This window comes from Daucus carota, chromosome 6 (genome assembly GCF_001625215.2).
Source record: "Daucus carota subsp. sativus chromosome 6, DH1 v3.0, whole genome shotgun sequence".
Lineage (NCBI taxonomy): Eukaryota > Viridiplantae > Streptophyta > Magnoliopsida > Apiales > Apiaceae > Daucus > Daucus carota.
In genome coordinates, this window is record NC_030386.2 from 17717510 (window position 1) to 17744470 (window position 26961).

A 26961-nucleotide genomic window follows, 5' to 3' on the forward strand; every position below is an offset into this window, starting at 1 on the left:
GTAAACAACATTCAAAATTCTAGTAATAAGACTAAGAAGAAATTGGATGCTAGTGAGTCTAAATCAGAAGAGACTAAAAAGAAAAAGGGAAATAGGAATGGTAAGATTGGAGTCAATAAGCACACTAATTACACTCCCAATGCTAGTGCTCCTAGGAAAACCTACAATAAATGTGGTAGTGTTAATCATTTATCTGCTAACTGTAAAACTGTGATTGCTCCTAATTTATCATTGCCTATTTCTATACCATCTATTCCTCACATGAATTTATCTGCTATGAACATGATGCCTGGTTTATTGCCTCAGAATTCATATTCTCAGACTGGCATGCCATATATGTTCAATCCATATTTCAATGCTTTTAATATGCTTCAATTCCATTTAAACTTGCATGGTAGTAACAATGTATGCATGCCTCAAATGCCTGTGTTTAAAAGCAATGTTGATATTCCAATTTCTCAACCAAAACCAAAGATTGAACCACTTCAATCCAAGGAAAAAGTTGAGAATGAAGGAAAAGCTGTTAAGACTAACAAATCTGGACCCAAAGCAATTTGGGTACCAAAATCAACTTGATCTGTTTTTGAAAATGTGTGCAGGGAAACCATAAAAAGAATTTGTGGTACTTAGATAGTGGATGCTCCAGGCACATGACTGGTGATTCTTCCCTGCTCACAAAGTTTGTAGAGAAAGCTGGCCCTAGCATTACCTTTGGAGATGACAGCAAAGGATATACTATGAGATATGGCTTGATAGAAAAAGAGAATGTCATCATAGATGAAGTTGCATTGGTGTCTGGTCTTAAGCATAACTTGCTTAGCATCAGTCAACTTTGTGACAAAGGATACAAGGTCAATATCACTCCTGCAGCCTGTGTTGTCACCAAAGGAGATGACAGCAATGTGGTACTTATTGGACAAAGAAAAGGGAATGTGTATGTAGCTGACTTCAATTCTGTCAAATCTGAATCCATCACTTGTTTTCTCAGTAAAGCAAGCTCAGATGACAGTTGGCTATGGCACAAAAGATTGTCTCATTTAAATTTCAAGACAATGAATGAGTTGGTAAAGAAGGTTTTGGTCAGAGGAATTCCAAAGCTGGAATTTTCCAAAGATGGTCTGTGTGGAGCTTGTCAGCAAGAAAATCAAAAGAGAAGCTCTTTCAAAAGCAAATCTCTTTCATCTATTGTGAAACCTCTTCAACTCTTGCATATGGATTTGTTTGGACCAGTCAACATAATGTCCATTTCAAAGAAGAAATGTATATATATGATGATTTTGGAAATTCCATGGTTTTGAGCTTTGATATTCGAATGTTATAGTGATGTGGTTGAGATTTTGTGTAATTTCAGTTCTTGCATGTCTATTATTTTGATGTTATATCATGATTTAGAGCTATATGTAAAAGGGTTCTAGTGATGCATGTTGTTTTATGTGAAAACCGAATGAAATGCCATGAACTTGAGTTTTGTATGAGATTTTTGAGTGATGCATGCCATGATCCAAGTGATAAAATGTTAGTTTAAAGCTTGTATGATTATATCAAGTAATGAATAATGATCAGTATCCATTGTATGAATGCCATGCTTGTACATTCGAAATTTTGCTAAAAAGGGGATAAGTGAAATTCTGCTCTGTTTTTGCCTTGTGTTTGCTTCGGTTTATGCATATATATTGTTGATTATTGTTGTAAACTTCCTTGTATTAATGGTCAGTAGGTATATGTATATTGTAGACTAGGATTTGAGGCTTGGTTGTTGGTTTATGGTGTTATGAAGGGATTTAAGGTGGAAGGAGTCACACACTACACAATAACAGAAATTTTGACACTAGAAATTAGAGGTTTTGAGCTTGTCATTGGTGAGGCCTTGATAGGCCCAAGCTCTGGTAAGATGGGACTTGGTTTGTACAAGTCTCCAGTAGCTTTCAAAGTCATGAAAACATCCATATTGATAGGTACACACACACATTTCAGAGAATACCTCAGAACAGGGCACCTTGTAGCATATTGGACTTTTGAGTGTTAAAAACCAAGTCATTAGTGAGGCCTTCATAGGGCCTTGCCTTAGATGAGTTTAATAAAGTCTTAGGAAGCTTAACAAGTCATTGGAATGGATAATTGAGTTAGTTAAGTGAGTTACAAGTTAATAAAAACAGGGCAGTGCACTTAGCTGGTTAGGTTGTTCTGTGCCAACTTGGCATGGAGGCCTAGAGAGGCCTGAACGAGGCCTTAGTGTCAAACCAATTGCACAACCTAGATTAAGGTCTTAGGTATCCAGAGGAGTCAAAATTTTACTAAGGAAACATTGTTATGGAATCAATTCATGTAGTTTTTGATGACAAAAAGATTCAAGGTTTGTCAGATGAAGGATTTCATGACAATCTCAGATTTGAGAATGAAGGTGAAGGTGATTTATATGATAGTGATGATGAATGTGATGATTCTGTTCAGAATGCTGGAATTAATCCTGGAATTAATATTCCAACTGATGAGATCTTGGCACATGAGACAACAGCCATTGAAAACTCAGCTGAAGCATCAGTTGAAACTACTTTGGAAGCATCAGTTGAAACTCCTCAAGAATCATCAGTTGAAAGAATGTCTCAAAACTCCAATCAATCTAGGAATAATGAGATGTCAAACTTAGGGGGAGCTTTTCAACATGGAAATCTGAACTCCAACAATGAAGCTACATCATCAAGACAATCTCTTCCACCTCAGAGAAAATGGACAAGGGATCATCCTTTTGAATTAATTATTGGAGATGCCAATGCATCTGTACAAACCAGAAAAGCTACTCAAGATGAATGTTTGTACAGTACATTTCTCTCACAGGATGAACCTAAAGTAATAGAAGATGCTCTCAAAGATGCTGATTGGGTTCTTGCTATGCAAGAAGAATTAAATCAATTTGAGAGAAACAAAGTTTGGAAGCTGGTACCCAAGCCAAAGAATAGAACAATTGTAGGCACAAAGTGGGTATTCAGAAACAAAATGGATGAAAATGGAGTTGTCACCAGAAACAAAGCAAGGCTTGTGGCTAAAAGGGTACTCTCAATCTGAAGGAATTGATTTTGATGAGACATTTGCACCAGTTGCAAGATTGGAAGCCATAAGAATCTTCTTGGCCTATGCTGCTCATGCAAACTTTAAAGTCTATCAAATGGATGTCAAAAGTGCTTTCCTAAATGGTGAACTGGAAGAGGAGGTGTATGTGAGTCAGCCTCCTGGTTTTGAAGATCCAGAATTTCCAGAGTATGTTTACTTTTTATTGAAAGCACTTTATGGTTTAAAGCAAGCACCAAGGGCCTGGTATGACACTCTATCTCAATTCTTATTAATTAGATAATCATTTTTCTTGAGGAACTGTGGATAAAACATTATTTTACAGAAATGTAAATGGTGCTTTTATTTTAGTTCAAATTTATGTAGATGATATAATTTTTGGATCTACAGATGAGAAACTTTGCAAAAAGTTTGCTAATCTAATGAAAAGTCAGTATGAAATGAGCATGATGGGAGAGCTCACCTACTTTCTTGGTTTACAAGTTAAACAAGTAAAGGAAGGTATATTCATAAATCAAACTTAGTATATCTATGACTTACTTAAAAAGTTTGATTTAATGGATTGCAAAGAAGCTAAGACTCCCATGCCAACTGCCACTAAATTGGTGTTAAGTCCTAATGAGAAATCTGTGGACATCTCTAATTATAGAGGCATGGTTGGTTCTCTTCTATATTTGATAGCCAGTAGACCTGATATTATGTTTTCTACATGCCTCTGTGCTAGATTTCAAGCTGATCCTAAAGAATCACATCTTATTGCTATTAAAAGATTAAAAGAATATTCAGATATCTTAAGGGAACACCAAATCTTGGTATTTGGTACCCTAAAGACTCTGAATTTGATCTAATTGGATATTCAGATGCTGATTTTGCAGGATGCAAAATTGATAGAAAAAGTACAACAGGCACATGTCAATTTCTTGGAGACAGACTGAATTCTTGGTTTAGCAAAAAGCAACACTCTGTTTCATCCTCTACAGTTGAGGCTGAATACATTGCAGCTGGAAGTTGTTGTGCTCAAATATTGTGGATGAGAAATCAATTACTTGATTATGGTTTAAATCTCTCAAAAATCCCAATATTCTGTGACAACACCAGTTCTATTGCTATAACTGAAAATCCAGTGCAGCATTCAAGAACCAAGCATATTGACATCAAATATCACTACATAAGAGAACATGTGATGGCTGGTACTGTTGAAATGCATTTTTTTCCAAGTAAAGAACAAATTGCAGACATTTTTACAAAGCCTCTTGATGAATCTACATTCACAAGATTGGTAAGTAAATTAGGTATGTTAAATTTCTCCTAATTTATAGTGAATTTGTTTGTAATTTGGCAGCCAGAGTTTGTCTAAAATTAATTTCTCCAAATTAATTTAGTTATGACTCTGGATAAATTGTGTAATATTTCAACTGATGAGATAGTGAAATTTTTTCTCACACTAAGTTAGTGTCTCAACTAATGATCTCCAAGCTCAGCCATTGAAACAATACTCTATTACCATGTTTTTAGTTCAACTGATGACATCAGTTGAAAACACTTTCAACTGATCATCATCAGTTGAATATGAAGTTGAACGAGACACCTATCTCATCCATTGAAACAATTACATGATCTGAGCCGTTGAAATTACTTTTATCTCTCCTCTACTTTATACATACAATCGCGTGTGTAATTTTTACGGAGTTAAATAAAAGTTATTTCTTCTCAACGGTAATTTCTCAGCCAATCGCAACAATTTTCTGAGAAAGTATATAAGTATTTTCAGTTTATTTTCATTTCTTTTCATCTCACTCTTTCGAATTCACAAAGCCCTCTTCTCTCTCTACAAAAACAAGTTCTCACTTTCTTCAAGCTTTTTCTGTAACTGCAATGGCGCCAATGAAGAAATATTCATCTCCTACTCATTTCATTTACGAGAAAAACAACTTTGCATCTTTTGTGGATAAAGAGGCTGTGGAGGAAAAGGAGTTCCACAAGATGATGGACTTCATTAAGGCAAGCCAATTGTCCTATGCTATGCTTTCCACTCCAACAATCTACCATAAAGTGGTAGAGGAAATTTGGACTACGGCTGTCTTTAATAGTGATGATTAAACTATCTCCTTCTCTCTAAAAAATAATGACTATACTATTAACTGTGATGTTATGAATGCATGCTTTAAACTTTCTGAAAATACTGTTAGTACCTTTCCTTCTGACATTCAACTAGTTAATATGTTATACTCCCTCCGTCCCTTACATTTCTTTACACTTTCCTTTTTGAGACGTCCCATCCATTTCTTTACATTTCAAAACTTACCCAAAATAGTCAATGGGTCCCACCACTTCTTCACTTTTCTTTCCTTTTCACACTACTTTTACTCCACTATCTTCTTTTTATACATTAAAAATCAATGGGTCCCACCACTTCACCCACTATTCTTTCTCTTTTCCACTACTTTATACATATTTCTTAACCTCCGTGCCCAACCCAAACGATAAGAAATGGGAGGGACGGAGGGAGTATGCCATGAACTATGTTTTGCCTACTGATGCTTTAGGAAAAATAGTTAGAAAAGGGCTTAGGAGAGAATGGAGCTATCCATGTGATGCTTTTGTTAAGGCATTTTCTGGCAAAATTAGTAATTTTGATGCTATTACTTCTCAAATTTTGCAAATGCTATATATGTTCTTAACAAATGAGTTCTTTAACTTTGGTGCTTTAATGATCCAAGAAATTGGGTAGAAGTTAAGTGATAAAACTGATAGGCCCAAAGATATGTACTATGTTAGGTTTCTTATGATGCTAGCTAATCATGTTGATGATAAGCTAGTCATCACTAACAAAGAAGCCAAGGTTGCTAGCTTTGTGCAGGAGAAGAGAATCTTCAAGGATCTTGCAAGAATGAAGCTATACAACAACTTGGAGGTTGTCTACTTGCCAATAATGGAGGCAAGTAATGAGAAAAAGGTATTTGGTCCCTACTACTCCTTCTCAACCCTCTCCTGCTTTGCTTTCTGCCATAAGGGCTGTTGAGGAGGCACAACAACAGTCTACCCAAAAGGCAAAAACTTCCAAATCCAAGTCTAAAAAGCCAACCTCAGGTGCTTCCCAAAAGGCACCTATTGTAAAAACAAAGAAGCACAAACCTGAGGGGAGTGTGATTGGTGAAAGTGAGGGGGAGGGACAGAGTGAACATCAAAGAAACCTTGAGAATAAGGCTGGAGAGTTGAATGATAGCCAGCCTAGCCACTCTGTAGTCTCCCAAAAGACTGTAGAGATTAATAAGGAAACAAGTTCATCCCTAGCAGCATCCTCCCAAAAGGATGTTGCTATTGAAGATAGTCCTCATCCAGGGACACACCACAAGAGGGGGAGGGACACACAATCACCCATAAAAGCCTATGGGAGAAAGAAGCTCAAGGGTGATAAATCTAAGCACTCTGCACACACTTCTCAGGCTAAAATCATTGATTTTATGCCTTCTATTTCTCAAAGTCAGCTTGATGTGACTCCAGTAAATGTGGAGTCACAGCCCCCTTCTACTTCTCAACCTATCTCATACATTTATGATCTCACCATCTCTACAGTCCAAACACAATCCCCTACCTCTTTTGTGGATGTGGAGTTAATTCACACCACCATTGTAAATTCTCCATCTTTAGACTTCATGGAGAAGCCCCTGTCTGAGATTGATCATCATCAACTTGATGATTTGTTGGATCTCTCTCATCAAATTTCTTCTACCGTGCTAGTGTGTTCTGTGGAATCTCACTGAAAATCAATCACCACAGACTCAACTGTCACAACCTCCATACCTCTTTCTTCTTTATCTTCAACTGATCTCTCTCATCAGTTGAACAGTGTTTGTCCTTCAACTGATGCGCTTAACAGCCTTCATCAGTTGAAAGCCTCTTCTATGGATGTTTCAACTGATGTCCCTCATCAGTTGACAACTACTGGTACTTCAACTGATCTACCTTCTACCACAGTAGTTGACCACATCATAGCACAAACACTTCTAGGAATGAGGGAATGGAGTGACTGTGTGGAGAGGCAGCCTTGGGTGCTGGCAAAAGGAGAGCTAGTGGAGGGTCTGGCTATTTCTTCCAGCCAGGAAAAAGGAGAGGATTTGAGTGGTTCCTTAGCAGGAACAAGTGAGGGAGAGGTGAGCTGTGTGGTGAGCCAAGGGGAGCCCTTGATGCAAGAACAAAGAGAAATTGAGAGAAAAGCAGCTGTCAATGAAGAGTTTAGTGAACAAGAAGTTCAGGCTGAATACAGATCCATATTGGATAGTGTGTCACTTGACCCTGAGACTTTTACTCATGGCATGTCTTCTGTTCAGGCCTTTGCAAGACTGGACAATCAAGCAGCTGAGAGGAGTCTGAATCTCATCCATACCACCTCATCCATGCTAAGAGCAAATGAGGCACTTGTAGCTCTGCCTGCCAATGCTGGTGATGACTTTCAATATGAAGATGAAAGTGATGAGGACCTTAATGAGGCTGTTGAAAATTCACTTGATGCAGAGCCTGCAGAACCATCTGTTTCTATTCCTTCTTGGCTCTCAATGCAATTAGCCAATGTCACAGCTGTCAGCATGGAATTGCAAAGACAAGCTTCTTCTATTCTCAACTCCCAGGCTGGTAGCTCCTCTTCTTCCATAACTGCAACTTTTTCCATCCAGGCTCTGGATAATCTCAGACTGCACAAATATCAGTCTCTCCACTTTCAGCATGAAGTAGAGCATCTCAACTCTCTCATCACTTCTGTTAAAACTGATCTATCCAAACAGATTGATGAGAAGATTCCTGCTAAGGTCATATCTGCAATGTTTGCTTCTGAGAAGAAACAAGCTCAATTGGAAAAGCAAGTGGAGGCTCTGGAGGACAATGTCAAAATTCTCAACTCAAGGATGCATGAGATGCTTCAACAGCAGAGAGTGCAAACTGGTCTTCTCCAACATCTTCTCATGGCATGTGGCATCTCTGTCTCTAGTACTCCTACACTTGCTGCTAACTAAAAGGGGGAGAAAGAGCCCTTGCCTTCTCCTGCAGAGTTGGTGAGAAGAATTCCTCCTCCCTTCCATACTGAAAAAGAAAAGAAGAGACTTGCAGCTCTGGACTCTATTGAAGAGAGAATGGCACTGTTGGACAAGAAAACTTCTTCATCTTCACAATCTACATCAATAGCTACAACAGTCCCAACCTTTTTTCCAACCACAACAACAATTCTCAGGGTAATCACACATGAGATTGTTATTCCTTCAAAGAAAGAAAAGGGTGAGCCATCAATGCTGAATGAGTTCAAGGCCATCCTATTTCCAAGAAACTGTGGTTATTCAAGGTCTGGCAAAGATTCAAGCTCAATCTACTTTCCTCTAGCCAGGCCTGACAAGAATGAATACAAGCTTCTGGGCCAAGAAATTAAAAACTACAAGGATAGTACAGATGAGGCTCTAAAAGCTCATTTTGCTATCATCTATAGATAAGGCCAGAAGTTGTTTATTGGAACTGGCCACCCATATTATTCTTTTGCGAAAGATGAGGAGGTGGCCAGAGAATGTGAAAGGAAAGAATTTGAATCTCAACTCTTTATAAATCAAGAAATAGAAGTTGATGAAAGGTATGCAATTGAGCTGGAAGAGGAGTTGGAAGCTGAACTTCTTTAAAATGAAAATAGGATTGCTCCTGAGAATCCTCCAAAGAAGAAGAGAGTCAAAACTAGATCAAAGATGCCTGAGGCTGCTAAGAGAAGAGAAGAAGGGCCTGAAAAGAATGTTCAATCATCGAAGCCTTCTTCTTCAATCAAAGAAATCACAGTTATGCATCCAGATGTCAACTTCCATGATGAGCCAATCTTACCTAAGGAGGAGCCAAATAACCTTGACAATATTCCTATACCTGCCTTCCTCTTTCAAGAACCTTCAAAGTCAAAGAAGAAAAGGAAGACAGTAGCAAAGAAACAGGTCAATCCTCCAAAATCATCTAAAGAACCTGAAAATGCAGATGACTATCTTGTCATTGCAAATATTGAAGAAATCTCTGAGCTGGATTTAAATGATCTTCATGAAGTAGGAGGAATAGAGCCAACTTCCAAACTTCCTGAAAGACTGATTTTCTCATACAAAAGCAAGGGTGATGTCACCTGGCCTCTTCACAGAGTTCTTCAATCTTAAGGTTTCAGCTCTCTTACAAAGATCTATGCTGCTATGAAGAGGACATGAGGCTTTACACCACCAGCTAAACAAATGGTATTAAAGAGAATTTTGGAAATCAGAAAAGAATGGAGTTCTGATACAAGCTTACAAGGAAGGATGAAAATCCCCTACACTGGAAAGAAAATTCACCATGAGCCAACCCCAATTATGGAGTTCAGGGACAGTCAAGGTGTTAGCAGATTCTTCAGACCTAAAGATCAATTAAAAATTGCTAGCCTGAATACTCTGAAGACTCTTCAATCCAAGCTCAAAAGACAAGATAGTGATGAAGAATGGTTCTACAGGATTTTTAAGGAACATATTGATATTCTTGAAGAAAAGCTTAAGTCCAGAAGAAGAAGATCTTCTAGGAATAAGTAATCTGCTCAGTCTAGAGGAGCAAATTAATCATCTGTAAATTTTCTATCTCTTGCATTTAAATTTTGTATTTTATTTTATTTGTGTTTTGTTATCATCAAGTGTAGAATTTATGTCTGCATCTTCTCCAGTCATAAATTGGGGGAGATTGTTAGGAATCAATAATTTTGATGATAACATAAACACTCTGTAACATGTTTTGTTTAGAATCTTTATCAAAATTTCAGTTGTAATTGTTATATTTCTTGTCCTTGAGAATTATCAACGGATGGATAGAATATGATGGCTAATTGTAAATATTCAATGACATGTAATTTTATCTAAGTGAAGGATATTCAACTGATGAGATGTAACTATTCAACTGATGAAAATTGGATCATGTTTCAACTGATGTCAACCAAGCATTCAACTGAAGACAAAGTGTTCAACTGATGATGCTAAGGAATTCAACTGATGAGACTGGAACAGCTTTCAACTGATGAAGTCTGTAATTCGTTCAACTGATGAAGGTACTTTCAACTGATTAAGACTGAGGCGCCAGTCAATTAATTGCAGCATCAGTAGCGGGGAGCCTGATGTCTGTATATGGCCAATGTGTGCCGAGGATCCTCCGTGGTTGAATCACTTTATGTGGTTCGGAGCTTGGTGTGGGCTGATCACCCCTCAATGCTCGCAGCGCTGTGTGTTTCCAATTCCAATAAATTTGCTATCTCACTTTGCACCTTTACTTGTGATTATACCCTGTTATATCCATTATTGCTTTTGCACTTGTTTATATTGCATAGTGTGAACTGTTGTATATTGCTTTCACTTGCTGAGCTTTTTGCTCATATATTGTATTGTTTATTATAACCCTTCAGTGAAACCCGAGAATGGCTCGTTTCAAGCAGACCGCCCGTAAGACCACCTCAGGATCGAGCATTGCCTACCACGTCAGGATTTTAAAACTTGTAGCAATGACTTAGACTTAAATTGGGTTTGTAATATTTTAGATGTTGTTCATACTCATTCCTGATGATTCCGGGGATTGTGGATTTAGATTTTAGTTCTAATATTTTATAACTCTGTAATTCTCGTTTATTTATCGTATCATGCATGCTTTAGTCGGTTAGTATTTGTGGGTCCGTCACAAAAATGACTAATAAGTAAAAGGGATCTTCTTGGCTCATAACTTGGTATCTTATGTCCAGCGCCTCCCATTGTTATGAATGTCAAGTTTCTATTCTATATTCATTTATACCCTCCATCATGCACAATACAAATCAAATTGCATAATCAATTAGTTAGACATTAAAGGACAACTGAATTGTATAAGTAGAAACAGACTAATAGTTTACTCGTGAATGTTGTCCGTGCATAATATACATTTATGATAATATAGTTAGATAGGTTATAATCTGGTTACTTGCTGATCAACTAGCCAAAATGCCAAGAAACTTTTTATTTCATATTTTTATTACATTTGAGAGTATTTGACAGAAGTAAGTGGTAGTCTTACATTAGTGTCTTCAATGTATTATATATGAACTATATGCAGATATACATATATTATATGTGGTAGCATCCATGTGTTGAGCAGATTGATTGATGCGATATATATACATGCATGATGAAGTCATAATGAAGTTTTGTGACATTAGTATGTAGAGCTTTTTGAAAATCTGATCAATTTAAATAAGCGTGTGGATAATCGTTGCTGCATGTAGGGCTGAGCAAAACCGAACCGAAACCGTAAAACCGAACCGAATTGTAAAATTTCGGTTCGGTTCGGTTTCAATTTTTTCAAAATTTCGGTTAATTCGGTTTTTCGGGTTGAACCGAAAATAATTTCGGTTCGGTTCGGTTTTTGAGATAACATATCGGTTAAAACCGAAAAAACCGAACTTTTTATTATATAAAAAATTAATATATTTTATAGACGGTTATAACATTACTGGGTAACCTAAATACCTAATATCTTAATTATTCAAGCATCTCACTGAGTCCACTCGAGCCTCGATTTCAATCTTCAAGCATCAGCTGCGATTTCAGATTCCTCTTGGACTTGTATTCCTCTTAGATCTGAGATACCATTTTCTATGTACAGGTAATGTGTGTGTTTTTGTTCGATTGCTTATTTGGGAATAGTTGGTGATTAAGTCCTGGGTTGCAAATGTTTAACTGGGAGGTTTTTTATGTTAAGTCAAGTTTGTGGTGATGGATGCGATACCAGGAAGGGACCAAGATCAAGAAGATTATACAATCACTGGCTTCTCACTGTTGATTTTTTGAAAATTTCGGTTTTTTAAGCCAAAACCGAAACCGAACCGAAATAATTCGGTTAATTCGGTTCGGTTTTGAATAATAGTTCGGTCCGGTTCGGTTTCGAAAAAAACAATAATTCGGTTTTCGGTTTTTTTGGTTCGGTTCGGTTTTGAACCGAACCGACCGAATGCTCAGCCCTAGCTGCATGGGCCGGGTCAATCATATACCACAACAAAACATATCTATTAAACCTAGTTCCTCTAGTGCTACGTTCTTATACTTAATATAAAAGGCTTTACCATTACTTTTACAAATCACTCATGTAAAATATCTTTCCATCATAGTTATTTATATATAAGACCCGTGTGGAAATATATTTTTCAACATTAATTATTAAAAAAAATTTATGCCTATAACAACTTTGTAAAAAGATAAAATTCCGGCTCTCCTCCGCAAAACATCCCACATACATAACGAAATAATAATTTTACTTCTGCATTTTCTGTTTCCCCATTTCTCTCGTGACAGTCTCTCTCTCAGCACCATCTCTTTATAACCATATCCATATTGGATATCCCTTTCACCACCCATCTCTAACCCTCTCTCTTCTATGCATCAAACCATTTAACCTCCCTCACCATCTGACATGCCTTCGAATCCGTCCAGTTTATAGCTCAATTAAATTTTTAGCTTGAAGAACGAGGTGAAATTAGAGTACCAACTTAGACCTATCTTGAGAAATCACAGCTTATGGACCTAGCTTGGACCCGGCTAAATTTGTAACCCGATTGGTCTAATTGGATTCTAGGGTTTTGAATAGATGAATTAGATTTTGGCGGTTTCATAACACATCTTCTTTTCTCCATTTTATGTAGGTATATATTCTCAGTTTCTTCAATTGCGTGTTTTAATTTCACATTTATTATCTTAATTAATTGTCCAAGGTCATGTTTTACTAGTTTTTAGGTGGATGAGAACATGTGATTATAGGGGCTTTTCAGAATTTTTGTAATATTAAATTTAATTTTATTATATTTTTTTTCGTAATTTGGTTGTTAATTTTGCCTTCTTATAAGTGTGCATCATATACAATCATAACTAGCGCTGTGCAAAATCGAACCGTACTCGAAAAACCGAACCGAATTGTACAAATCCGGCCGGTTTTCGTTTGCAATAAAACTTATATTAATTTGTACTTAGGAAACACTAGAGCTCATTCTAATTGCCATTTTTTATTTTGTAAAATTTGTCATATATATCTATTTTTGGGCCCTGGACGGTCGACCTGGATGCCCTCCCTTTGGGCAGGGCCTGTAATTTATACCCGACATCGAGAAATTTACAGATAAATCTACATCCTTCCATACCACTCTATAAAAGAAATTCTTCACCATCATTCCATACCATCATCTCACTTATCTTCTTTTCTCTTTCTTTTATACCCATGCACATTCCATATATGTCTCATCTTCGCAAGTGATGATTGTTTGCGTGATATGATCGATATACACTGTAACTTTCCAAATTGTAGTGCAAGTAATGGCCTAAATAAGTTTTTTAAGCATTCTTATATAGGCACATACACCATGGATATCTATTTCATTTTGATTTAATCAGAAGTGATTATACATAAATTCTTGAATTTCATCGTCTTCAATATTTTGAATTATATTTGAAATCGAACCAAAATCAGAATTAGATATAAAACATAGATTTCATTGGTATTATCTCTATTTTATAGATGTAATTTTTTTTATTTAAATGTAGAGTATGTTGTTCTTCTGTGCAGTAAACAATGAAGAAGATGCTCCAAGAACAATAAAAAACCATAAACACCACTTACAAAGGTGAAAATTTTATTCATTTTAGGGGTACTTTGGATGTTCTGTTTGTCTTTATTTTATCATGTATCATGTATCACATATCATGTACATATTGTCGCATTAGTTTTATTCATACTTCCTATTATGTTAAGCTCAAATATACATTAAACATAAAACTTGTGCTTGCATCCCTGTACAAGTGTTTGCTTTTATTATGTGGCTGCTGAAGTGCTCTGTTTTAATGCTCCAAAGAGGGTGTGCCCAGGGATATGGTCAACATGAATGAAAAGCAATCATTCATGGATGGAAGAAAGCTAATTGCTATCATTTCTGTGGCTGAATCTGCTGGCGTATCATTGCAAGTGGATAGAAGAGCAACAAAGCAGGTATAAAATAGTAGACAACTTTATGCCTAATTAACATGCCAACTGTCTTTTCCGTTTGTATTTATATTATATAAATTGATAACTGTTATATCAGTGGAGGTATAGAATTACCCTGGAGTGCTGATCGCGCTATTCAGCAGTTGGGAAGAACTCACCGTTCAAATCAAGCTTCTGCACCAGAGTATAGGTAGAAAATAAATCTCTTTTGTAGACATTCTTGTAGTTAGCAGTAATGAATGACTTTTCATACTAGTCTTCATCACTTCTTTTGTTTCAGATTTGCTTCCACTGTTATTCTAATCCATGGAGATCTAGGCAGCCAAAGTATGAATGGAACGTTCAAACATTATGCTGCATTTCATGTTCAGCGGAGGGTGACCGGGGTCTTATTATATTAGAAGTTGCTAACAAGATTCAAGTAAGTCTACATAGTTTACATAGGTGGTACTGAACTTAGCAATGTATGTTATTAACTTTTAAAGTGTGATTACTATAATAGACTGCTGGACTTCCAGACCCGACAGCAAGCATGACACGGGAAGCATCAATTGCTGCTGCCTTGTTAAGGTTTCCAAGCTTTTTGAGAGTACAGCTACACCAACTTATTACAAGAACTAATGGAATCTTAGATGGAGAAGTTGAGGATTTTGATAAAGATGAAGCAAACGGAGATGGAGATTGGAGGTGATAATAAACAGTTTTTGAAGTTGCTAATAAATATATATACGAACACTCTACAACAATTCTGGGTATTTACGAGAGAAATTTTCCCACCTTTATATCTAGTTTGTGTTTATATATAAATCTACAGTGTCTTGATGCAAAGATTAGTTAGTGATGGTACCGAAATTTCATTTCATTTGGCAGACAATGAAAAATGTGCCATCAATACCCTCCTCCACACGGCTCTTGTAGTTTAAGTTATGCAATATTTGTGAAATATCTTCTTTTTTGGCCTTGAAATATAAAATGTTTTTGACACTAGTAAAATGGGAGCACATAAATTCAAATTAATTCTATATCCCAATTTAATACATAAATTTATATTTATATCTCTTGTACTAGCAAATTTGTAATATTAAAAAAAAATATTATGTCAGTATTTGATATATTTTAGGGCCTCTTTATTTTAAAATCTATCTTGAAGGACAAATTATATTTTTACTAAAACGTATTTATACATTCTACTTCAAATACATCTCTCATTAAGATACCCCTCCAAGCAGAAAACCTCTAGTTGAGTCATCAAATAATCTATCTGAACCACTAACTTTGCCAGCAGCTTTAGTTGTTAACCATAGGTGAAACCTCAAAACATTATGGGAATGGGAAAGAATTCCAATCCCCAGTCTCAATTCAACATGATGTTTATCATAGAATTTGATACATTAATTGGAGCGAAAAGCTTGAAAGAAAACAACAAGGCTTCTGATGAATGGTGGTTGCTGGGCTTCAAACAAGGAACTTAAAGTCATTTTTTAAATTTAACTACAAAATGTAGGTGTGTATAATAAGTCAAAAATGTACTTAATGAGTCGAAAACCAACTTCATGTTAAATTAAAGCAAAAACAAAAAACGGTTTCATGTCACAAGTTGATATAATATACTTTGAACAACTTATTTTATTTATATAATTTTTTTTTATTAAAAGTCAATTTCCATACATATAAATAACATATTAAATAATTTTTTATTACATTTTTAATAATCATAAGTTACCTATAATATAAAATTAGCCAAACAACCAATTTATTTAAGTTGCACACTTAAAACTTGTCTTTAAATTTGTTAATGTTCAGAATATGTTTGGTGCTTGCAGAGCACATATTTGTCAGCATGACCTGGTGATGCAATAGTAGCGAGTCTGTAGTCGTTGAGGTACTCTTTGTTTAGGAATTTTGTTTTGAGTCATGTCCTAGCTTTTAGATTTTTTTTGTTTCGAATCTATCTATATATTGTACTGCTCTCAGAAATAAAAGAAAAGTTTATGGACAAGCATATATTATGTGTTTTACCTTTCCAATTTAATATCAAATAGTTAATACATTTATATCATATAAATTATTAACAAAATTTGGTAACAGTTCCTAGAGGTTCTTTGTGAATGCCAAAGACATCGATATTGATGATTGATATAAATAAAACCGACGGAGAGTCGATTAGCCTGAGTTATTAGACGTTGTCTAGAAGTAATTATATAGCTTTGGCCTTCAAGATGATAGTCGTTTTGCTTGCACATGGAATTTGGAGGGTGGTAGAACCGAGTGATGCAAATTCAGCTTTTGAATAAAAAATGGACAAAGTTGCCTTGGCCATGATTTACTAAGGGTAACCGATGGTATTTTACTGATACTTGTTGATAAGAAGACGGCCAAAGAGACCTGGGATGCAATCAAGACTCTGTGTCAAGGTGTTAATTGAGTAAAAAAACAAGGATTTAAACTTTAAGACTGAATTTTAGTCGTTGAGTATAAAGATAGTGAACAACTCGGTTTGTATATAGTTGAATAGGCTTGTAACAAACATACGAGTTCTTGGGAAAGACATGGGTGAATTCTTCATGGTAAAAAAATTGTTGGGTAAGGTTCATTCGAAAATTCTCTAGGTTATGTCCATTTTGAAATGATTTGGCAATGTTGAAACCATGTTTTTTAAAGAATTTGTAGGCTCATTTAAGGGGAAGACAAGGTTCATTCGAAAATTCTCTAGGTTACGTCTATTTTAAATGTTGTTTGTCTATAATCCAACAATATATAATAATTTAATAAAACAAAAAAATCTTAAAATAATATCATAATTCATAAGAAATGGGAAAATGATAATTTATGAATCTTTTATATAAAAGTGCGTATATATATTGGCAGTTGGCATTGCCCATTACATAACTTTTTTATATATCATATATGTATATATGTATAAGTGTTTTTGCAAAGACAAAAATAACTTCAACAAAAGACCATAATAGAAAGAGTAGTGCTATGTGCACATAATTGTGCACATAAAATTTGTACATAATGAGGTGGCAAGTGATGTGGTGGATTTTAATTGGGGTTGTTGGTGTAAATGCAGAGGGGCCATCCAATTAAAATTCACCACATGTCATTATGTACATGTTTTTGTACACAATTATGTGAACCAAGCATTTTCCTAATATAAATGTCAAGTTTAAAAAACTCTCTTCTTATCTCAAATGATCATCGGGTGATTCGCTCAAATTCTATATATTTCTTTTTTGTTTACGAGATTTCTCTTATATATTAAACATCACGAATTTGCTAATTCAAAATTCATAAGTTGTTACATGCGCTACTTTTTCAAACTCTATTACACACACATATATCATGAAAATATGTTATATATTTAATTTGAAACGGATCAAATTATATCTATATTTTGAATTTTACATTCTTCACACCTTTTGAATATTTTTTATGTGTGAAATCAATTTGAAATAAAAATTTGGTCAGAATTTTAATGTTATATATATATATATATATATATATAGGTCATTGCTCAAAAAAGAACACTCTTAAAAGAAGAACAACACAGAACACTTCAGAATCATATATAGAATCTCATCTAAAACTTGAATTACTTTCAAATTTTAAGTTGATTAATGTTTTATTATGAATGATAATAGTATCCTTCATGTTTAAAAATAAATTTGGGGTTAAAACTAACATGATTCTATGTAAAATTAATTGTTGAAAAAATATATATATGTGATTCTATTCCGGATTCTATTCTGAATTCCGTTCAGGATTCTATAATATTTCATATTAATAACGTGGATGAATTTGGATGTTAGATTTCATATATTAAGTTTAAATGGTGCCTAACTATGTAATTATAGTCTTAACAAATCATTTTTCATGAAAAATAAAGTGTTATGATAGTGTTCTGTGTTGTTCTTTTTTTAAAGTGTTCTGTGTGGAGTGCAACCCTATATATATATATATATATATATATATATATATATATATATATATATTAAAGAAATGGTTTAATTTGAAATTAGATGTATTACTATCTATTTCAAACTTTGGGATAAGGATCTTAAAACCATAATTTCCTATGATATGTATTTAGCTTAACAACCATGTAAATTTGATATGTTTTTAAATTTAAGTTTGTATTTAAAGGTTAACACCAATTTTTTTTATATAAGTTTAGTTTCTTGTATAGTCTAAATAATCATATCAGATATTTGGTTTGTTATTATTTCATATATACCAAGATTCAATATATAGAATAATTAAAAAAAAATAGTTATATTTAATATAAAGAGATTTACCATGGTTTGTACTAATCACTCATGTTAAATGTCTTTCCACTATATATAGTTATTTATAAGAGCCGTGTTAAAACTTTATTTCGACATTAATTATTAAAACAATTTATATCTTATTACAGCTTTGTTAAAAGATAAATTCAGCAATAATTTAATTTCCGCATTTTCTGTTTCCCCATTTCTCTCTCGATAGTTTCTCTCCCTGCATCATCTCTCTCTATAACCATATCCCTTCCACCATCCCTCTATAACCTGCTCTCTTCCATCTAACCATCTAACCTCTGTCACAATCTTACATGACTTCGAGTCCGTCCTGTTTATAACTCAATTCAATTGGTAGCTTGAAGAACTATCCTTTATTGGAGTCCCAACTTAGACCTAGATTGAAAAATCACGACTTTGGGACCTAGATTGGACCCGACTAAATTTGTAACCCGATTGGTTTGATTGGATTTTAGGGTTTGGAATAGATGAATTGGATTTTGGGGTTTCATAACACATCCGCTTTTCTCGATTTTATGAAGGTATATATTCTTAGTTTCTTCAATTGCATGTTATAATTTTACATTTATTATCTTAATTAATTGTCCAAGGTCATGTTTTACTGGTTTTTCGGTGGATGAGAACATGTGACTTTAGGGTCTTTTTTAGAATGGATGCAAAATTAAATTTAAATTATCATATTTTTTTTTCATAATTCGGTTTGCTTTGCCTTCGATAAATGCGTTCGAGTGAAATAAGACATTTTTAAATTTTTATTTAGGAAACACTCGAGGTCTAACTAATTGCCAGTTGTTTATTTTGTAACATTTGTGTGTCATATATTTCTTTATATCCAACACTCATACTCAAGAAATTTCTAGAGAACTCTACATCCTTCGGTACCATTCTATAAAAGAAACAAATCTTATATTCTTCATCTTCATTCCATACCATCATCTCTCTTATCTAATTTTCTCTTTCTTTTATGCTCACATTCCATATATGTCTGATTTTCGCAAGTGATTAAATTGTTTGCGTGATATGATCGATATATACGTAGCTTTCAACCACATATGAATTGGTAAGTGATGGCCTAAATAAGTTTTTGAAGCATTCTTATATACACGCATACACCATGGATATCTATTTCATTTTGATTTGATTAGAAGTGATTATACATAAATTCTTAAATTTCACCATCTTCAAAATTTTGAATTACATTTAAAATTGTACCATAATCAAAATTAGAATAGAACATAGATTTTGTTGGTATTATCTTTATTTTATAGTTGTATTATTTTATTCAAATGGAGAGTATGTTGTTCTTCGATGCAGTAAACAATGAAGAAGATGCTCCAAGAACAACCTAGATCCATAAACAGCCCTTCTAGCTCGAAGGTGAAAATTTTATAGGTATGTTTTTCTTACGTCTGTTAAAAAGCCGACGCTTAAGGTCTATTTTATCATGGCTAAACTGCAACGCAAAAGACTTGTTAACCGACACTAAAGGATTGTCCTATAGCATCGACTTTGACCTATAGCATCGGGTTGGTAGAATGCCGTTGCTTAAAATTCGCTTAAAAATACTATATGCGTCGCTAGTCAAATAGCCGCTAAAGGTTAGCCCTACAGCGTGGGGTGGTCAAAATGCCTTAACTTGAAGTTATACTTTTAGTGTCAGTTATATTTTACGAAATGCCGATGCTAAAATATTTTTTTAATTTATATATATATATATATATATATATATATATATATATATATATATATTAGCTAATAGCATTATTCAATTACACACACATATATATTAACATGCACTTTCTTTAATCATGTAAAGAAATCCGACAAGAAATACCCAAAGTCAACAACACTAAATTAAACTATCAATTAGGAATCATATTAAAATTAAAATGTATCCATATATACCTGTTTCTAGACAAATAATATTCACTTTTCTTTAACATAAATCTAATCCTCAAACTATTATATCTGCACAAGCCAAATAAAAGAAATCTTTGTGTATCAGTGCACCTCCGAAGATGAAATTTGCACATATTCTTCTTTAACAACATCTGGTTGTGTGTCTCTTTGTGTATTTGGAATGGTAAAAAAAAACTTGATAAATGGCGACATCAATCAATTGATTAAGTGTAATAATATAGATGTTTACAAAAGTGAACTGGAGCACCACCTGCCTTTAAACAACTGAAAGATATAGTCAATTATAATCAGTCTCAGGTACACAATTATTCAACATAATTGCAACTTTGATTCGAAACAAAATCAAATATAGTTAACATGTTATAATCGCACAAAAAATGCTGGTGACTCACGAGCTGCCTTCTCATTCTACAATCTAGGCCTATCAGTAGCCTCAGCTTTTTTCAGCTGCTGCTCCACTTCCGTTAGTTTCTCCTTTTGCTCTGGACAGATAAAAACCGCAGTTTTAGTTCATTCATAATTCGCTATGAAATTCTGTTTCTTGTGCATTCACAAAGATTAGTGCACAAATGTGTAAATACTAGAAAAGAGATGAGCTATATATCTGTACACTAATATGTTGGAATCTTAGGGAAATTGACCACCTAGTGGCAATATATGTTGCCACCATCAATTGCACGATTTAAACTCAGCATTATCATTACAAGTGCACAATATAAGTTCTAGCAATATTAAACAATCACCTTTTACACAGCAGCAAACTGAGTCATGAGTTCCCCTGCGAGAAATGTGGAGAGCTCCAAGCTTCTGTTTCAACCAGGTACGGAACGTTCTGGTTCTGGTTCAGGATCTCAGCATGGGCCTTCTCCCTTTAAGTACCAAGGTTCCAAGACGAGCAAAGGATAAGCCAGTCTACAAAGAATCCTCTGATAAATAAAGAAACTAGAATCCAGAGGAATTCGAGAGAGATATTTTGCCAAAGTGCTTCAAGCACAATATTTTTACAAGCTTCACCCGCCAATTGAATTATCATGTACGTCATTTCTTGTCCTATATTATCTACATTTCTTTCAATTGTTCCTTATTTGAGCGTGTGTGTGTGTGAGTATATTTATTTGATGTTTAATCTTTTTGACCGGGGTAAATAGTCTTAAAAATATTCATGAAAATTGATTAACAATTTAACAAAAGATACATAAACTTTAGATATTTGGAGTTGTTTGTTTATGTTATTGACTATATATCTTTACAAGACCCGGTTGTGCAGGAAAAAAATGCAGGGTAATTGCCCAAAAGGGGAGAACTGTACCTTTGCCTATGGCTTGGAAGAGATGCATGATCCACCGCCTAATTGGGAAGAATTGGTGCATGCTAAAAGTAAACGGGCATGGGATAATTATCCGAAAACACCAGGTGGGCAGATGCTTTGCGGGTATTTGTTTCCTCGAAACGAATGCCCGTATGGAAAAAATTGCTCTTACCTACATGAAAGTCCAAAAGAAACTGAGATGGCAAGGTCCCTGCCAATGAATTTATCTGCAGCCACCGGACCAGTGTTGGAGATGAGAAATGATACTGGGAAATCAGGTATGTGTTTGTTGTTGAAGGAAGTGATGGCCTAAATATGTTTTTTAAGCATTCTTATATACACACACATTCACTATGGATATCTATTTCATTTTGATTTGATTAGAAGTGATTATACATAAATTCTTGAATTTCATCATCTTCAAAATTTTGAATTATATTTAAAATTGAACCAAAATCAAAATTAGATATAGAACGTCATAAATATCATTGTTATTATCTTTATTTTATAGATGATTTTTTATTCAAATGGAGTGTATGTTGTTCTTCGATGCAGTAAACAATGAAGAAGATGCTTCAAGAACAATCAAGATCCATAAACACTCCTTATAGTTCGAAGGTGAAAATTTTATTGATTTTAGGGGTTACTTTGAATGTTATAGCATTATACCTGTAGACAGCCATTCACTGTTTCAGTAACCTGTAAAGATGACATCCTACTACAACCTTCTTTAAAAATTAAAGTCGCATCATAGAAGATGCTCTGCACTGTGGAGTTCAATTAAAAAATTTTGGGGTGCCCTCTCCAAAATGCAGTAATTCAGAGGGTTAAGTGTATATGTCTGGAATTTTGCTGTGGGCAGTTGAATACAATTTTTTTACCAGAGATGAAGATTCAATTGAGGTGATAACAGATGTGTAGGAGTTTTATCAGTTTTAATCTTTTTCTCCTTCATATATTGTTAGAATATTAGTATAAACTCACCAATATTGTGAAAAACTTCAAACCGGCTTTCGATGATGCCTCGAGCAATTATACCAGACTATCAATTTATGTAGTACAGAGCTAAGATCAACAAACGTCTGTCATAAAAAAAAATAATTCAAATACATTAACACGAATTTGAACAATACAAATTTGAAATTCACCAGAAAAGATAAAAAAATTTCAAAATTTTTAATTAATTGAAAATTTCAAGAGTACATATGATAATTGTATATATAGGGATATAAAACCCTAAAGTAAAATAATAAAAAAATCCTAATTATCATTATCTAATAATTTAAGTAGCATGATCATGCATATGCATGAATGAACATGCCCTGTAAATATCCTGTAATTACCAAGCATGTTATTGGTATATTTCTTGGTTTTGTGAGGATCATGCATGTATGCTCCTTTTTCTATCCTTCGTGACTCCAGTTTACTTTTTCGCAGGGGTGAGCATTCGGTTAACCGAAACGGAAACAAATAGAAATCAACTACCGAAAACTGAACCGAAATTTTTTCGGTTTGTAACCGAAACCGAAATTATTATTTTGGTTATTACCAAAAACCGATATTAATAGCCAAAATTTAGACCAATATCTAATACATTTGAGGGTTGCTTTGTTCAATGGCAGAAACTACGAAGATACAATCTAAAACAATACAAATGCAAAATCCATATAATAGAAACTTAAAAAACAAAACATAGTAATGGTAAACAGAGCAGAGTATACCTGAAATGATCAAATTACGAGTAAATCTTGAGTTGGGGCTTGAATAAGTGTATGTATTAAGTCCTTAGATTCTCAAAAACTCCAGAAAGAAAATAGATTCCAGAGCAATATAGAATTATAATCAAATATCTACACACTTGTACTAGAAATAACTAACATATATTATTAAAACTAATAAAATATTAAAAATTCGGTTAATCGTTCGGTTTTCGGTTAACCGCGATTAAAAACCGAATAACCGAAATTTAAAATTTTCGCTACCAAAAACCGAACCGAAATTTGTAGTTTGGTTAACCGAACCGAAAATTTTTCGGTTATTCGGTACATGTCTTTTTATTGTTCAATTTCTCTTCAAAATCAAGAGCCTCTTGTTCTACATCAGAAGATCATGTGTGAAAAATTTATTCGAAACTGAATATAATGATGAAAGGAGCTTTGTATATTATGGTTGGTTCAAGGAAGAGGGGTTTTATGAAGAAAATGACTAATAAGTAAAAGAGATCTTCTTGGCTCATAACTTGGTATCTGATGTCCAGTGCCTCCCATTGTTATGAATGTCAAGTTTCTATTCTATATTCGTCTATACCCTCCATCATGCACAATACGAACCAAATTGCATAATTCATTAGTTAGACATTAAAGGACAAATGAATTGTATAAGTAGAAACGGACTAATAGTTTACTCGTGAATGTTGTCCGTGCATAATATACTTTTATGATAATATAGTTAGATAGGTTATAATCTGGTTACTTGTGATCAACTATAGCCAAAAATGCCAAGAAACTTTTTATTTCATATTTTTATTACATTAAGAGAGTATTTGACAGAAGTAAGTGGTATTCTTACATTAGTGTCCTCAATGTATTATAAATGAACTATATACAAATATACATATATTATATGTGCTAGCATCCATGTGTTGAGCAGACTGATTGATGCGATATATACACATGCATGATGAAGTCGTAATGAAGTTTTGTGACATTAGTATGTAGAGCTTTTTGAAAATCTGATCAATTTAAATAAGGGTGTGGATAATCGTTGCGGCATGGGCTGGGTCAATCATATACCACAACAAAACATATCTATTAAACTTAATTCCTGCTAGTGCTACGTTTTTATACTTAATATAAAAGGCTTTACCATTACTTTTACAAATCACTCATGTGAAATATCTTTCCATCATAGTTATTTATATACAAGACCTGTGTGAAAATATATTTTTCAACATTAATTATTAAAAACAATTTATGTCTGTTACAGCTTTGTAAAAAGATATAATTCTGGCTCTCCTCCGCAAAATATCCAACATACATAACCATATCCATATTGGATATCCCTTTCACCACCCATCTCTAACCCTCTCTCTTCCATGCATCAAACCATTTAACCTCTCACCATTTCACATGCCTTCGAATCCGTCCAGTGTAAAGCATAATGTAACCTAAATGTAATTACGTAACTCAACACAACTAAAGGACATGAAACAATACGTAAGTATAATACATGAATCTACAGGTTGGAGATCCGATACGAACAGACAAAGACAATCAAGATATCTGAGACGAACATCCGTCCACTGGAAGAAGTTCATTAATATGTTCAAGCCTCAGTGACGAATAAATCTCAATCAGTTTCTGCTATCAAAGATAACCTGACGATCAAGTATCAAAGACCAGAAGATTCCAGTATATCCATTTTGATTATTTATAATCAAATTTATCGAAGGAACATCTAACCCAGAATGACTAATCAAGTATATTATCAAGCAAAAGGATTAGAAGAATTATTTCAGTTCGAGTCGTTCGTGAACCAGACCAGTGCATAGGACGTACGAAAGTATTCAGTGGATTCGATCAACGAATTAATTGATCAAGTCAATTGAACGGTTCAGGAAAAATCACCAATGAATTTAATTGATATATATATATATATATATACACACACACATATATCATTAATTGTGAATTACTTGAATATAAAAAATTCAAGTAATTAATTAAGCACAATTATATATATATATATATACACATATATATATATATATACACACACATATATATATATATATATATATGTATAATTCTTGGTACATATATGGAAGACCTGAAGAATTGGCTAAGTCAATTACATTGTAAGTACAGTGTGGAGCGCAAGTTTTGACTAAAAGTCAAAACTCGAAATATCACTTAGAAATAATTCCAAGTCACCTGGACACACTGCTACTGAATGATGGGAAGCGCAAGTACAAGTCAAAGCGCGAACTTTGACTGGGAGCAAAATCTTCTCTTAGAATTTTATTCTAAGTCAGTATACAGTGAAGCCCTTAGAGCGCAACATTTGACCGGAGTCAAAGCGCAACTCCCCTGTGGCCTAAGTGGCGCTACATTTGACCAGCGCAAGTGTTGCCCAATATATAAACTCCCTCAGAAATTATTCTAAGGCTGTATACATTGGAAAGGTTACACTGTGGCGCGACTTTGTTTCCAGGCGCAAGTATTGACCCAAGCGCGAGGTTTGACTCTCAATTGCAGCGCAAGTTTGATATACATATATGTATATCTACATACTTGGCGCAACTTTGTTTGTTGAGTTAGTTTTTGGACAATTTATATTTAACTAACCATAGTTAAATATGAATTCGTCCAGGACGAACTCGTTAACCATGGTTAGATGTTGGAAGCCTATAAATAGAGCTTTGTAGTTTCATTTGAAACTAACTACACACTTTGTAAGTGCACACACTATACACATTCTCGAAAGCAAAGTTAGAATATTGATTTAATCGAGAGTTTGTATTAGAGTGGTTGTAGTCTTTCTGTAGCCGACATTCGTGTTGGAATTTGTAGCACCCGAGGATTATTTCTAATATAAGAATATTCCCCGACTTGCACGTAGTTGTTTGATTACGATTGATTTAAACTGGACTTAAACAGAATTATTCCGCAATCAAATTAAATCGAAGAAATTGGTATAGACGTATTCAACCCCCCCTTCTACGTCTGATTGGACCTAACAATTGGTATCAGAGCCACACTGATCGATATACAGATCTGAGATCCGTTACCAATATGACAAGCTAGATGTCCGTACAATCGTAATTTTATCTGATAACAATGTCGACACACAAGTTAGGAATCACGGTACCTCCATTTGACAAGGATGACTACAACAACTGGAAAATGAAAATGTTGCTGTATATTAGAGTTGCTAATCCCCTTTACATTGGGATTCTGGAAAATGGTCCGTTTGTGCCAATGAAGATTATTCCTGAATCTGTTGAAAATGGTGTTCGCATTCCACAAAAGTATGTTCCCAAAGAGAAAAGCGAATACACTAAGACTGACAAGGAATATATTGCACATGACCATAATCTGCAACTCATAATTGTTGAATCAATGACCAAGACTATGACACATCTTATTCTGAGTCTAAAAACATCAAAGCAGATGTGGGATACCATCGAGGCATTGATGGAGGGATCTGAAGAAGTCAGGGAAAACAGATACGATATGTTGATTGCCATATATGAAGCATTTCAGGCAATACCTGGAGAGAACATTTCTCAAATCTACGAAAGGTTCATGTTGCTGTTAAATGAACTCACCCTGCATGGAAAGACTTATCCACAGA

At 34.4% G+C, this 26961-nt stretch overlaps 1 protein-coding gene and 1 long non-coding RNA gene across 2 annotated transcripts in view; both read left to right on the forward strand.

The window, feature by feature from the left end:
• The window catches only part of LOC108227863 (DNA-directed RNA polymerase III subunit 2), an 80883-nt gene that overhangs the window by 31106 nt on the left and 22816 nt on the right, over window positions 1–26961 (forward strand). The gene's annotated exons all lie outside the window — the stretch shown is intronic.
• On the forward strand, window positions 14183–15032 carry LOC135146937 (uncharacterized). Its single transcript, XR_010284040.1, has 3 exons — window positions 14183–14269; window positions 14360–14500; window positions 14582–15032. It is a non-coding gene; the product is annotated as an uncharacterized LOC135146937 (long non-coding RNA).